This window comes from Carlito syrichta, unplaced genomic scaffold, assembly GCF_000164805.1.
Source record: "Carlito syrichta isolate Samal-C Ts95f unplaced genomic scaffold, Tarsius_syrichta-2.0.1 Scaffold302275, whole genome shotgun sequence".
NCBI classification, from domain to species: Eukaryota; Metazoa; Chordata; class Mammalia; order Primates; family Tarsiidae; genus Carlito; species Carlito syrichta.
The window spans coordinates 88,106-102,824 of NW_007246371.1; the positions used below are offsets into that span (position 1 = coordinate 88,106).

Here is a 14,719-nt window from a genome sequence, read left to right on the forward strand (position 1 = left end):
CCCTCTTCACTCTGAATCTTCAGTGACAGGGGACTGGATTGTCCTCTTCTCGGGTTATTCCTCTCGTTTCCTCTGCATACTACCCATCCCTTCATCTGCTGGTTTCAGCAGTCAGTTCTCTTAACACTTATATAGCGGCTCCGTTTCCTGATCTCATTTGTCTTTGCTGACTCATTCTACTTACACGAGTGGTTGAGTGAAGTGGTATGTGGCCAGTGGTATGCTGAAAAATGTTTTAACAGTGGGCTCTGCAGAAAAAAATGGATGCATGTGCATATGTACATAAGCATATAAAATGCTACTGAGATGTGTATCATGATTTGCAAATACTGATGAAATATGTAATGCTCCTTATTATAAATTCCATAGAGTCAACTGACTGTCATTTCTGTAACAATTAATTTTGGCTGAACTCTTACAGTCAAGTGATGGTTGCAATAAGAGTGGAACAAAGACATATGCCTGAGTTTTACTCAATCAATGACCTGAATAACTTCTTTACTGATTAGATAAGTTTCCAAAGACTGGAAAGAATATTTCCTCACTTTTTGTGCTCTTCACAATGTAAAGGTCACAGACACAACATAATCTTGAGTTAATCTGCATTATAAACATTTTCCCATTACTTTTTTTTTTTTTTGAGTTGGAGTCTCACTCTGTTGCCCAGGTTGGAGTGCTGTGGCCGCTCCCAGGCACCACAGCCTCGACCTGCTGGGCTCCAGCGATCCTTCCGCCTCAGCCTTTCAAGTAGCTGGAACTACAGGCGTGCGCTACCACACCCAGCTAATTTTTTGATTTATTGTAGAGATGAGGTCTCACCAAGTTGCCCAGGTGGGTCTCGAACCTGCGGGCTCAGGCAATCCACTCACCTCAGCCTCCCAAAGGCGCGGGATTACAGGCTGAGCCACCAAGCCCGGCTCCCATTACTTTCTTTAGTGAAGACAATCAACAAACTACATAAAGTCCTGATTTGTAGCAAGTTGCCAACTAAATCATTCTCACAATAAATTGAAGATGCATAATTAACTGCAAAGACAAAACACCAGAATGGGAGAAAATACTTGTAAAGCATATATCTGATAAAGGATCGATACCCGAATATTCACCTCAAAACAATAAGAAAATACACAAACCAATTTTTCAACTGGGTAACTTTTGTAAAATGAAAGGTGTTCTGAAGACTGGCTGCAAACCAATGAGAATACACATAGCACCACTGAACTGAACACCTAGAGATAGTAAAGTGTATGTTATATGTATTTTCCCACTACTAACGTTTTATAAATAAGAACAGGTGCCTTACCAAAGTATTCACTGAGATGGCACATAAGCACACAAAGAGATGCTCAACATCACTGAGTCATGAGGGAAAGACAAAGTAAAACTGCAGCAGTGAAACTGTTCCACTCACACACAGAGAAGAGTTGAAATGTGAAAGAGTGACCATGGCCAGGGCAGCAGGGCTGTGGAAGAGCTAAAATCCTGACTGCGCTTATGGGAACGTAAAATGACACAACTACTTTGAAAACCAGTTTAGCAGTTTCTTTAACGTCTTACCATATGACAACCCAGCTGCACCACCACCAAGAAAAATGAAAGCCTTGTGTCCACACAAAGATTTATACACAAATATTCACAACAGCTTTATTTGCAATAGCCAAAACCTATGGAAAACAACCAAATGTCTCAAAAGGTGAACAGATAAGCAAACTGAAGTATATTCATACAATGGAATACTCTTCAGCAATAAAAAAGAATGAACTTAGAGTCTGTAATACTCAGTGATCTATCACAGAAACAAAAAACTGAGTGCCACATGTACTCACTCATAAGCAGACCCTGAACATTTATCATAATACTATAAGAAAGGGATTGACAGTAGTGGGAAACTGCCAGGGGAGGGGGGAAGGGAACTTCACAATTACAAGGGTTCATAATCTCAAACCAGACAAAGCGGGGACCATAGGGAGACTCAAAGTTTACCTGTAAAACGATCACTTATCTACCTAATCCTGAATTGTATCCCACATCTTTAAAAAAAAAAAAAAAAAAAAAGAATGAACCTCTCAAACTCAAACTTTTAACTCTGCTTTTTTTAAAAGGTCAACAAATATGTTGAATGGAAGAAGCCAGACAAAAAGAGTTCATTCTGCATGACTCCATTTATTTTTTATTTTGAAGATGTAGGGTACAATTCAGGGTTAGGTATACAAAGTTCATTAGACAGGTATCCTTGTTGATGAGGTATGCCCCTCTCCTCCCCTGGCAATTTGCCACTACTGTCAATTCCACCCCCCCTTCGTCCCCTCCCCAGGCAGTGTCCAACTACTACCAATCCCATTCTTACAGTATTAAGATAATTCTTCAAGGTCTGCTTATGAGTAAAAACATGTGGTACTCAGTTCTTTGTTTCTGTATAACTCCATTTAAATAAAACTCTCAGGGGAGGGGAGGCTCATAACATCCATAAGGTGAAGTGGGGACCACAGGGAGGCCCAAATTTCACCTGTCTGATGACCACTTATCCACTTGATCCTGAACTGTACCCATCTTTAAAATAAAATTAAAACAAATAAATAAAACTCTGGAAAATAACTAATCTATAGTGACAGAAAGTAAATCAGTGGATGTGGAAGGGGAGGAGGGGACAGAGAGGTATAGAAAAGAACACTTAGAAAAGAACACAAGCAAACTTTTGAGAACGATGAATATGTGTCACCTTGATTGTTAGATGGTTTCACATTCATACATCTGTCCAACATCAGTCTGTGTTCATTAAATATATGTACTTACACATTTATCATACCATAAGAAACTCTTTTTTAAAAAAGGTCCTAATCTGAACGAGTTTAAGATAAAAATGGAGAAAAAGAGGCTCATATAAGCCAATCACAGCAACATAAGACAGCAGTGTGTTTAATCAGGAGCTGAATGATATGGCACATAGAGGAAGCTCACTGAAATCACTTCAGGCTTTAGCTGGCGGTAGTCACTCTCCCTACACTTCCAGCAAGGGAGCCTCAAAGCAGCAAGATTCCACAACCCTGCCCTTAGCCAGAAGGAAATGTTAAGCAGTTCTTCGGCTCAGTACCATCAGCGCTGCTGTCGCCCTGTACTAATCTTGAAGGGTTAAGCCAAACCAGGGGATCTATTTTACCCCATTATGTCCCCAGTCTCTGAGTGCCTGAGACCCAATGCTGACTGCTTCAGATGCCTAATAGCTGTCCTTGATCTTAACAGAGCTGGCTCCCTTGTCAGTGCTATCTGGCGTGTCTACGTGACCCTTAAAATGTGCCCGGTCCATCTGGATTTGACCTGGTCTATCTCAAACCTCAGTGACATCTCAGACTTTAAATAGGCGCTGCTTTGCTCTCAGGTGTCACTGACGACCCATCCCTCCACTTCCCAATCCTTACACTTTAAACTGGGCCTTCCACCGTAGACCTGCTTTCTCAGACTTGAGTTTCTCTTTGCCATTCTTAAATTTAGAGGCCCTGATCTCCAATCCACACTCTGATCTCTAAAACAGGCTTTCTAGTCCAAGTCTCTCCCAATTTTACCAATCCTGTTCCAGGCCAAGCTCAGTTCTTAATACCCAGAAAGCCTTCTTAGAAACACTGAATTCTTGAAGTCTGCGTAGGACAGAAATAGTAAGAATAGAAGGATTAGAGTAAAGGCTGAGGAAAACAGTGAGCAAAGTCCACATGCATGGCTCAGATGAGAACATACAGGCCTGGCCTGAGTGGAATAAGAGAGGAAGGCTAAGCCGGAGTCAGGACCAGGAGTCTGGGCTCAATAAAACAAGATACTGAAAAACCACTGCGGCTCTTGGGCAGGAGAGTGACATTAGGAAACTGTTACAATCAACTACTGGAAAGCACTAGCACCAAGAATAGGTTAGAGGCAGGAGGGTGTTAAGAGAAGCTCTTGCAAACTATGGCAATGCTATGAATATATCCAGCACGAGGTACTAATGTCATGGGCTAGAACTGCACCAGTGCTGGCGGGAACAGAGAAATGAGTGCTCTAGGGTCTAAAAAAGAAAAACTGACAAGGAACACATATGGGGAACGAAGAGGAGGAAGACAATAATAGTAACAACAAGTAACAATAATAATATAGCAACAGTGTTATCGTACTCTACCAATGTGATAATAATAATAACATTTACTGAACGCTTACTATGTGTTAGGTATTTGAAATGATTAATTCATTTAATCCTCGTACTAACCCTGTGAGACAAGAATTATTCTTTTTCTTGTTTTACAGATGAGGAAACAAAAGCAGAGAGGTTAAGAGACTTGTTTAAGTTCACAAAGACCAAGTGGGCAAGCCAGGACAAGCCAGACAGCAGAGTCCTAGAACCCACACATGTAACCACCAGAAGAGATCACCGCATGTTGGAAGGAAGGGAAGGAGTCCACGAAGTAAGAAAAGCAACAAGACTGAGAGCAAGAAGAAGCCTTTCAAAATCATATACTCTATAAGATGACAGGAAGGGACAAAAGTTCTGAAAACACAATTAACTGAGGTAAATACATAATTCATAACAGAACTCAGATTTCACAGTTTCAGTTCTTGCTGAAATTCAAAGTTCAGAAGTTTGCTTGAAATAAAGACAAAACAGTTATAGACACAGGAGAGTATTAACAGGAACAGAGAACATATTGCACAGTAACTGTACTTAAAAAAAAATCACTGAGTGCATCAATCGACATTCTCAACTCCCACTATGAAGAACTCCACTTCATGAAAGAAAAAAGTCATAACCAACGAAGAGAATTTCTAATACTTTCCTGAATCCTGGCCCAGATATGTGGTAAAGAAAAAAGTCACAGCAATAAGCATCAATCTCCCAGCAGATGGTCCTTTCCTACTCCTGCTCTTGTAACAGAATCGCTGATTCTACATATGCGCGGAAAAAAAGTTCTATCAAGTGATCACTCACAATAAAGGAGGCTTCACTGGAGGAGCAGTATAATAATAGCCAGAAGAACAATGAAAATGTGAGGTCTGCAGATATTCACACACGCACTTTAAAAAGCTCTCAAAATCCTTTATGCAAAAAGCCATCCACATTAGCTTTTCCAACTCACTCCAGTTCCCAACATAACTTCTTCTGAAGGCAAAAACCAAACTATACTTCCATACCTATAGTTTTTTATTAGGCTCAAATCCAAGCCTCTAAAACCTGGCACTCCTTTGAACAAAGAGTGCTTTTGCTTCTCCCTTTGGTCCTATGCAGCAGACCCCTTACAGATCAGCAAGTTGAGCTCCCAACACACCAGAGTTTGTTTTCCCCACAGAGCTGCAATCAGATGAGGATGCAAAGCCACTATCCACGATCACACACTGACTAGGTGACAGCTTCCCAGACAGCAACTGTGCAGTGCAGGTAGAATTTAAATTCCTGCCTCCAGGAAAACTGCCGATAAGTACATGGTGTGAACGTTCATTTGTTCATTCAGAAGACTTCAGGGTCAGAGGTGAATAGTATAAACTGCCAGTGCCAAGAGCCTACCACACTTTCGGTGTAAGGTTTTTCATCAAGGAGAATATAGGGAATAATAAAGAAATACTTAAATAGGATTCAGCAAAGTTGGGTTCCCATAGTCCTAGTTCTATTTAATAAAAGCAAAAATGCAAAATGAAAAGATAGGAGTAGGTGAACTAAGATCTCCTGCAATAATAAAAAGTCTGAAGATCTACTTAAGCTATCATCAAAAAAGCTAGACACTAAATTATAAACTCCTGTGGCTAGATGGACCAACTTGACTGACAACTAGCCCTGAGTAACTGGCAGAAGCAGCAGCTCCCACCTTGCCTCTCTCTATTTTACTCTGCTGAACCTGGTTCTGTTATTTGTGTCTTTCACAGGCAGTGTTCAGAAGCCCTGAGATTTCTGCTAAATAAGAAAATTTAGCAGATATCCTGTCCAAAAAAGTCCAAGTTTACTCATTAATCAGAAAATTTTATTTTACAAAATATATTTTCACAAATATTAAGTAATACTCCAAGCCTAGGAAGGTTATTAAAGTTACTAAAGTCAAATAAGAATACATTAACCAGAATGTTGCATATCTGCATTTTTCTTTTAAATATTAGAATATACAGGATTTGAGATTTTGGCGTGGATCTCCAACTGCCTAGTCGTATAAACAATAATTAGAAGCCGGGCTCGGTGGCTCAGCCTGTGATCCCACACTTTGGGAGGCTGAGGTGAGTGGATTGCCTGAGCACACGGGTTCGAGACCCACCTGGGCAACTTGGAAAGACCTCATCTCTACAATAAATCAAAAGATTAGCTGGGTGTGGTAGCGCGCGCCTGTAGTTCCAGCTACTTGGAAGGCTGAGGCGGAAAGATCGCTGGAGCCCAGCAGGTCGAGGCTGCAGTGGTCGGAAGCAGCCACTGCACTCCAGTCTGGGTGACAGAGTGAGACTCCAAATCAAAAAAAACAAAACAAAACAATAATTAGAGGTAAATAAGTTGTGCATCCCAGTAAGTAACCCAAATACCTACATAATTTATGTAGATTAATGTTCTCTGATATAGTGGTAGAGCACTACAGGTATGCTTCGTTATATGAAAACTGACCTTCTATAAATGCTGTTTAGCTTTTAATTTTGAACCAATTTTTACATTAAAGTAATACATACACACAATAAAAAAGAAAAAACAATAAGGGTACACAACAAAAAATGAAAGTATCCTTTCTCCTATACTACTCAATAAGAAATTTCTTAAATGATGCACACCTGTACAGCTCCATTCTAAGGGCTGCTGAACTCAATAGTGCAAGACAATCAAGATGATTGGCATCAAGGTATCTGGAAGTTATGGTAGGAAGGCTTCTGGAATTTCTAGTTCATGAGCTCAATTCAACAGACATCCCTGGGCCACATACTGTCTCCTGTACCTCAAGATAAGTAAGGCAGTTCTAAATGAACCACAGGAGATTTTTTTTTATTTTTAAGTTGGAGTCTCACTCTGTTGTCCAGACTGGAGGGCAGTGGCATGCTCACAACCACCACAACCTCAACCTGCTGGGCTCAGGTGATCCTTCCACCTCAGCCTTCCCAAGTAGCTGGAACTACAGGCATGTGCCACCATGCCCGACTAATTTTTTTTTTTTTTAATTGTAGAGATACAGTCTTGCCAAGTTGCCCAGGCTGGTCTTGAACCCGTGAGCTCAGGCAATCCTCTCACCTCGGCCTCCCAAAGTGCTGGGATTATAGGCGTGAGCTACTGCGCCCAACCTCACAGGAGATTTTTTTTTTTTTTTTTTTTTTGGCAGGGGGGCGGGGGGGAGGTTGGAGTCACCCAGACTGGAGTGCAGTGGCAGCTCCCAGCCACCGCAGCCTCGACCTGCTGGGCTCCAGTGGTTCTTCCGCCTCAGTCTTCCAAGTAGCTGGAACTACAGCCACGCGCTACCACGCCCAGCTAATTTTTTGATTTGTTGTAGAGATGAGGTCTCACCAAGTTGCTCATGCGGGTCTCAAACCCGCAAGCTCAGGCAATCCACTCACCTCAGCCTCCCAAGGCGCAGGATTACAGGCTGAGCCACCAAGCCTGGCTTCACAGGAGATTTTGAAATCAACCTCACTTCTTTTACATCTTCCCAATGTGCTGCCTATATGTCACATACATTAGAATTCATTAAGACAGATCAATAGTCAGTTTATGGGCCAACATTTATTCTATTTAATCTGCACCAAATCAAAAATGAGCAATATGATTGAGCATTTTCAAAAGTACATTATTTTCAGTCTATCTATTTGGTTACAACTATATCTAGGTATTGAGTTTGTTTAGGGTTCTCATGATATGATTTATGCCTATAAAGGCAAAAATCTAAGAAAAGCAAGTCCCAGAGAGCTAAAATTTAAAGCATATTTATTTCTGATAAATTTGATCTGAAATCAAAGTAGAAAAAAATAACTTATCTAATTACTATATGAGCATGTTCATATAAAAGACCCTTTCATGCTACAGAACAATGAAATATTTGTTGCTTTTTTTTTTTTTGGAGTTAGGGTCTCACTTTGTCTCCCAGGATGGAGAGCAGTGGCAGGATCACAGCTCACTGTAGCCTCGACCCCTTGAGCTCAGGCAAGCATCCCGAGTAGCTGGGACTACAGGCGCACACCACCACATCCAGCTAATTTTTTTATTTTTTGTAAAGATGAGGTCTCACTATGTTGCTTAGGCTGACCTTGAATTTCTGGGCTCAAGCAATCCTCCCGCCTCAGCCTCCCAAAGTGCTGAGATTATAGGCATGAGCCACCACACTTAGCCTGTTGTTGCTTTTCCAGCTCAAAAAGTATGGTAAACTGGGCTCGGTGGCTCAGCCTATAATCCCGCGCCTTGGGAGGCTGTGGTGAGTGGATTGCCTGAGCCCACGGGTTCGAGACCCACCTGGGCAACTTGGCGACACCTCATCTCTACAATAAATCAAAAAATTAGCCGGGTGTGGTAGCATGCACCTGTAATCCCGGCTACTCGGAAGACTGAGGCGGAAGAATCCCCGGAGCCCAGCAGGTTAATGCTGCAGTGGGAGTTGAGACTCCAACTCAAAAAAAAAAAAAAAAGTATGGTAACTTTCTTTTTTTCTGAAAAGGGAGATAGTACTTCTGAAAACCACATAATAAGATAAAACTTAGCTACATTTAAAGTCTTCATTTGGTAACAACATAGAAATTGCCCATAAAACCACAAACATGACTATCAAGTCACTATATAGCAGAAACATACATACCAAAGCTAAAATTATTGTCAAATATCCATTTTAAAATTCAAGTATCTTGAAAATCAACATAATTTGGGCTAAAGCATTTCATTTCCCAGGTCACTCTGTCAATGATTTTCATTTAAAATTAGTTACAAGAAGGAAACAGGTCTGGCTTTTTCATGAACACCAACCTCAAATTAACTATATGCTGATTCAATTCAGCTCCCACATTTAGAAAAAGTTTTAACTAGGAAGACAGCAAACTATAATAGTCAAATACTACCAAATTAATGGAATGAGAATAGAGCCTATCTCGTGAGCTATTATGAAGTGATGGTTATTAATCTACTGTTTATCACTTCATCAAGGATCACACTCATGCAAACTTCCCCTCTTACCCCTGCATCAACTCTTCTTTTTCTAATGAATAATTTCATTAACATTACACATAACTTAAACTCTCCCAGCTGAAATAGAAATCATCTCCTGATACCCTTCCATAAGTATTACCTTATTTCTGTTTTACAGCAAAATTCCTCAAAAAGCTATCTATACTTACCACCCATTTTCATTTCCCTCACCTTTTATTCTTTCCAGAACCCACTTCAATGTTTTCATTCCCACCATTCCATAGAAACTGTTCTTCTCACAGTCACCAGTGATCTAGTGATCTGCATGTTGCCAGATCTAATTATCAGCTCTCAGTCCTCATTGTAATTGACCTACTGGCAGCATCTGACACAGCTGATCATCTCCCTGACACATTTTTCATCCTGTGGCCTCCCATAGACTCACTTTTGGTGCTCCTCCTCCCTCAATTGTCCGCTTTCAGCATCTTTGTCAATGTTCAGCTTCATTCTGACCATTAAATAGGTAGCTCACCCAAGGGCTTAGTCCTTGAAACTCTTCTCCTGTCTATATTTTATTCTCTAGGCAATCATACTCTTCCCTGTGCTCCAGATTCATGTATTCAGTTGTCCACTTGAAATCCCCATTCGGATAGCCAATTGGCATCTCAATCTTAACAAGGTCAGAACCCAGTTTCTATATAAACACTTCAAAATCTGCTCCTCACTTCCACTTGTCTTCCTCATCAACATAAAAAGCAACTCTATCCTTCCAGTTCCACCGGTCAAAACTTAGGTGTCATCCTTGACTCTTCTTCCTATCTCGGTCTAATCTTTGAAATGAATTCAGAATACACTGCTTCTCATCACCTCCACCTCAAGCCCCAGGCCAAGCTGCTGTCACTGCTTGCCTACAACATCATAATAAGCATCCCAAGCTGGACTACTTGATCTCACACAGTATGGGGGTGCCGAAAACATGTATACACACTTTAAGTATGGCATTCGTTTCAAAGATGGCATTAGTCAAATGAATCAAAGAAAACAACAGAAGCATGGTTGAGTGAACGTTATACTATACATTGCTACTGTAATTCAATTCAACTTGGAAAAGTCATACATAGAAAACATCTCTTTAAATGTGTACCTTTTTTTGGCACCCCTGTGTAATGCCCACAGAGCAACAAGAGAAATCTTTTTCAATCTAAATCAGATCATGGCACTCTACATGCTCAAAATCTCTTGTGAATCACCACATCACTCAGAATGAAAACCAAAGACCTTAGGACAGCTTACAAAGCCGCACACAATCCAGGACCCTCTGCCTGTCTCACCTGCTGTCCTGCCCCCGCAAAGTCACTCAGCCTGCACTGGCCTCCTGACTTTTCCACGACACACTAAGCAAACTCCCGCCTCAGAGCCTGGGTGTGTTGTTCCTGCAAGGGAAGCCCCCTCTGCTTCCCCAGGGCACCAACCTCAACCAACAGAAGTCACACAAAAGATGCTGTGAGCGAAAGGGCCTGGACTCCAACCTTTACTCTTCTCAAAAAAGACTTAAAATGCTTAATACAACGTTTTGAAGGTCAGCACTGGAAGTCAACTCAAAATTAACTTAATTCATATCATACACAGACACACACCACTAATTACGTATACGCTAGCTTCCAGTTCTAAAACACAAACTCTCTAACATTCAAAGACAAAATAATTACGCTTACTCAATTTAAGAGAACACACAATATACTCCTCCCCCAAAAACCTAGTTGCCGCCTCATGTTGTGCCATATTATGCTCAACAGATTCTTTTTATTGTAAGTTTAAAATAATCTGGAAAAGTCGGGCTCGGTGGCTCAGCCTGTAATCCCGCACCTTGGGAGGCTAAGGTGAGTGGATTGCCTGAGCCCACGGGTTCGAGACCCGCCTGGGCAACTTGGCGAGACCTCATCTCTACAATAAATAGCGCATGCCTGTAATTCTGGCTACTTGGAAGGCTGAGGCGGAAGGATCACCGGAGCCTAGCAGGTGGAGGCTGCAGTGGCCGGGAGCGGCCACTGCACTCCAGTCTGGGCGACAGGGTGAGACTCCCAACTCAAAAAAAAAAAAAAAAAATGATCTGGATTAAAGTAGATCTTTTTAATATTTAAAATAGAACATAGTGGCTGGACACAGTAGCTCACACCTATAATCCCAGCACTTTGAGAGGCTGAGGCAGGAAGATTGCTTGAGTCCAGGAGTTCAAGACCAGCCTGGGCAACACAGTGAGACCTCGTCTTTACAAAAAATAACAATAAAAATTATCTGCACATGGTGGTATGTGCCTGTAGTCCTAGGTACTCAGGAGGCTGAGGTGGGATGTGGCATATCCTGTAGTCCTAGCTACTCAGGAGCCAAGTGGATCACGCGTGCCTAGGAGTTTGAGGATACAGTTAGCCATGATCGTGTCTCTGTACTCCAGTCCGAGTGGCAGAGTGAGACCCTGACTCAAATAAATAAAACAGAACTTACTCATCTGCAGCAATTACTACTGAAATCACTAAGTTTACCTAGTGTAAACATCCTTCTTCTTTAAAAGTCAGTTTTACTACCTAAATTAAATATAAAATTACTACACCTGAAGAAATAAAGTAGCCAATTCCTTCATCCTTGAGTTAACATGAAAACCCGTGGGAACTGCGAAAATCATAAAGACAATTTTCTTAAGATCAATACAGCATTTAGTTTTTAATTTTTAGTTCAACCTATAGATACTCATTTTTTATTAATTACATATAAGAGATTTTAGGTAAGAATGCTTAAAACTTACGGTGCAATAATGGCTCTAGCAGGTCTTTTTGTAGACTGTACTTGTGAAAGCCAACCTTCTAGCTGTGCATTCAGCTGCGGTCCTACAAAAAAAAATGCAGCAAAATTAGAGTAAGCAAAGCAATGTTCTGCAGACAACCACACATGGCACAAAGCCCTCACTGAACTATGTGGGACTAAAATAGCTTAGTGGGCAACAGAAGCACCAGCGTGGATGTTAATGTTTGAACTTAGCAACTGCAAATTCTCTGGCAAGTCATACGAAAAGGCCACGTCCTGATTAAACACATCTGCTTTATCCACTTATTTATTTACAAGCATCCACATTCCAGAGCAACATGATTTACAATTTGAGATGTCACCTAACGAAATAAAACAGAAGCAGAAGGCTTTAAGTACAGAGAGAGGCAAATAATGGAGTGAATATGTTTCAGAGTCTCAAAACCTGTCTTAGTCACTGAAAGGACATCACAGAGACGATGACTTCCACACCCAATGAGCGTGGCTTCCATCCCACCCAGTCCCATTCCCATGAACAAGTCACCAACCAGTAACCACCTCAAAAATCTCAGTTTCAGGTAGTTCACGTTCCTCATTGCTTATCTTTCCAGCTCACTCCCAGAGATCAACCTCCAACAGACTCTACAGCTCTTTCCACGGCCCTTCATCCTCTCTTCTTTCCCTTCTTACCCAGTCTGAGACTGGAAAAGCCATCACTACAATCGCTCCCTTGCCTTTGGGTTCACTCCTCTGCTCCTCTCCCTCCAATACAGGAGAAAATATAGTTTAAGAACAACTTTCTACTCAACACAGTACCTCGACCTGAACAGGTGAATGAGAATGAGGAGAAATACAACCGTTTAAGCTTTAAAATTGCAGCCAAGAATATCAGCAGACCCCTAGCAATGCTCAGAAATCCTATCGCACAAACCTAGTAAATTTTCTTTCATCTTTAGGTTAAAGAATTATCTCACAGCTTATTCTTTCACCTTAAGCCTCAAACTCCTCCTTCATCCCCTTCTCACTTCCAGGAGATATTCAATGCTATTCATTTTGTCAAGGAAAAACACTCAGAAGTAAGGCAGCCAATTATCCTGGTTTGCCTAGGGTCTTTGCAATTTTAGCAATGAAAGTCCTGCATCCCATCAACCTCCCAGCTCCAAGCACCTGGATGTCGGTCACCCTAAATTCAGAAGAGAATGACTTCATCTACCCACCACGTATTCTGGTTTCCCTCCAGCTTCAACACATTGTCCTTGCTCCATCAAAAGCCAACCGTGCACTGGTTCCCAATATTCTTTGCTTGCTCAAGGATCGAGCCCCCCAACTGTTAAGGGTCCCTGAACCAATCTGTCCCTTTTTACTTGACCATTACCATTAGCATGCAAATATGCAATACTAACACTGACTCAGCTACTCCCCATTTCTCTCATCCCCCATACAACAAACTTTCTTAAAAGGAAGTCCTTATTTCCTTTCCCCCTCATCCATCATTCACTCTTCTTAAATGTTTAACCTTTAAGCTTTACAAAAAAATCTAGATATTAATATAGTATCCATGTACCTAGTCCTAAATAAATTAAATCTTAACATTCTGCTTATTTACTTAAGAACGTCCTTTGTTAAGAAGTAAAAGGACCTCTTGCTATGGGCCTTTATATATCTTTCTCTAGCGGGACCAACTTTCTGATTTTGGTGTTTTTGCTGTAAATATAACCATAAATAATATGTAGTATTGTTCTGCATGTTTTCAAATACTGTACAAGCATACTGTACATAACCTTCTGCACCCTGCTTTAGCAGTTCAACATTATTTTTTAAAATTATTCTCACACCTGTAATACCAACACTTTGGGAGGCTGAGGCAGAAGAATTGTTTGAGGCCAGGAGTCCAATACCAGGTTGAACAACATGGCAAAATACATCTCTACAAAAAAAATTTTTAATAAAAGGAAAAAAATGATTCAAGATGCTATACGCTGTTTTAATCATTCATTTTTAATACTATAGAGTATTGTGCTGTACAAATATACCAAATTTATCTAATCACTTTCTTATTCCCAGTTAATTTGGTTATTTCCAATGTTTCATTGTTAATACACAATGCTATGAGTATCTTATAAATATGTGTTAAAAGTTTCGCTGGAAGCCGGCTTGGTGGCTCTGCCTGTAATCCTACGCCTTTGGGAGGCTGAGGTGAGTGGATTGCCCGACCTCGCAGGTTCGAGACCCGCCTGGGCAACTTGGCAAGACCTCATATCTCTACAATAAATCAAAAAATGAGCCGGGCGTGGTAGCACGTGCCTGTAGTCCCAGCTACTTGGAAGGCTGAGGCGGAAGGATCACCGGAGCCCAGCAGGTCGAGGCTGCGGTGGCTGGGAGCGGCCACTGCACTCCAGTCTGGGTGACACAGTGAAACTCCAACTCAAAAAAAAAAAAAAGTTTTGCTGGAATTTATCCAGAAGTAAAAGTACTAAGTCACAGAATAGGCGCATCTTCACTTCTACTAACTCTACAACACTGCTAAATTGCCTACTAATATAGCTGGATCAATTTACCCAACAGAGCACAGGCAAATACAAATTAAAAATATAAGGCTTAATTCTACCTGCACTTCCCAACCCCTTTTCATAGAGCATTTCCTTTAGAAAACCTGTAGATTCTTTCTCTGACCCTTTGAGATGAAGTGTATACCTTTTTAAAAAGCTATATAAGTCTTTAGTCAGCAAGCTAGGATGGCCTTTCTCAAGAACCTGGTAGCCATCCCTTCCTTTCGGGTGTGATCATCAAGAAAGATGGCACTCTTATCTTCCAGTTTCTGCAGGAGAACAGGACGCCTAA

At 41.1% G+C, this 14,719-nt stretch overlaps 1 protein-coding gene across 1 annotated transcript in view; it reads right to left on the bottom strand.

Moving 5' to 3' along the window:
* Positions 1–11,963, bottom strand: part of LOC103258503 (protein MEMO1) — a 74,638-nt gene extending 62,675 nt beyond the window's left edge. The window contains exon 1 of the mRNA XM_021711407.1: positions 11,880–11,963. The gene's annotated coding sequence lies outside the window, so the exon portion shown is untranslated. The remainder of the gene's footprint in view (positions 1–11,879) is intronic.
* Positions 11,964–14,719: the final 2,756 nt, after the last annotated feature.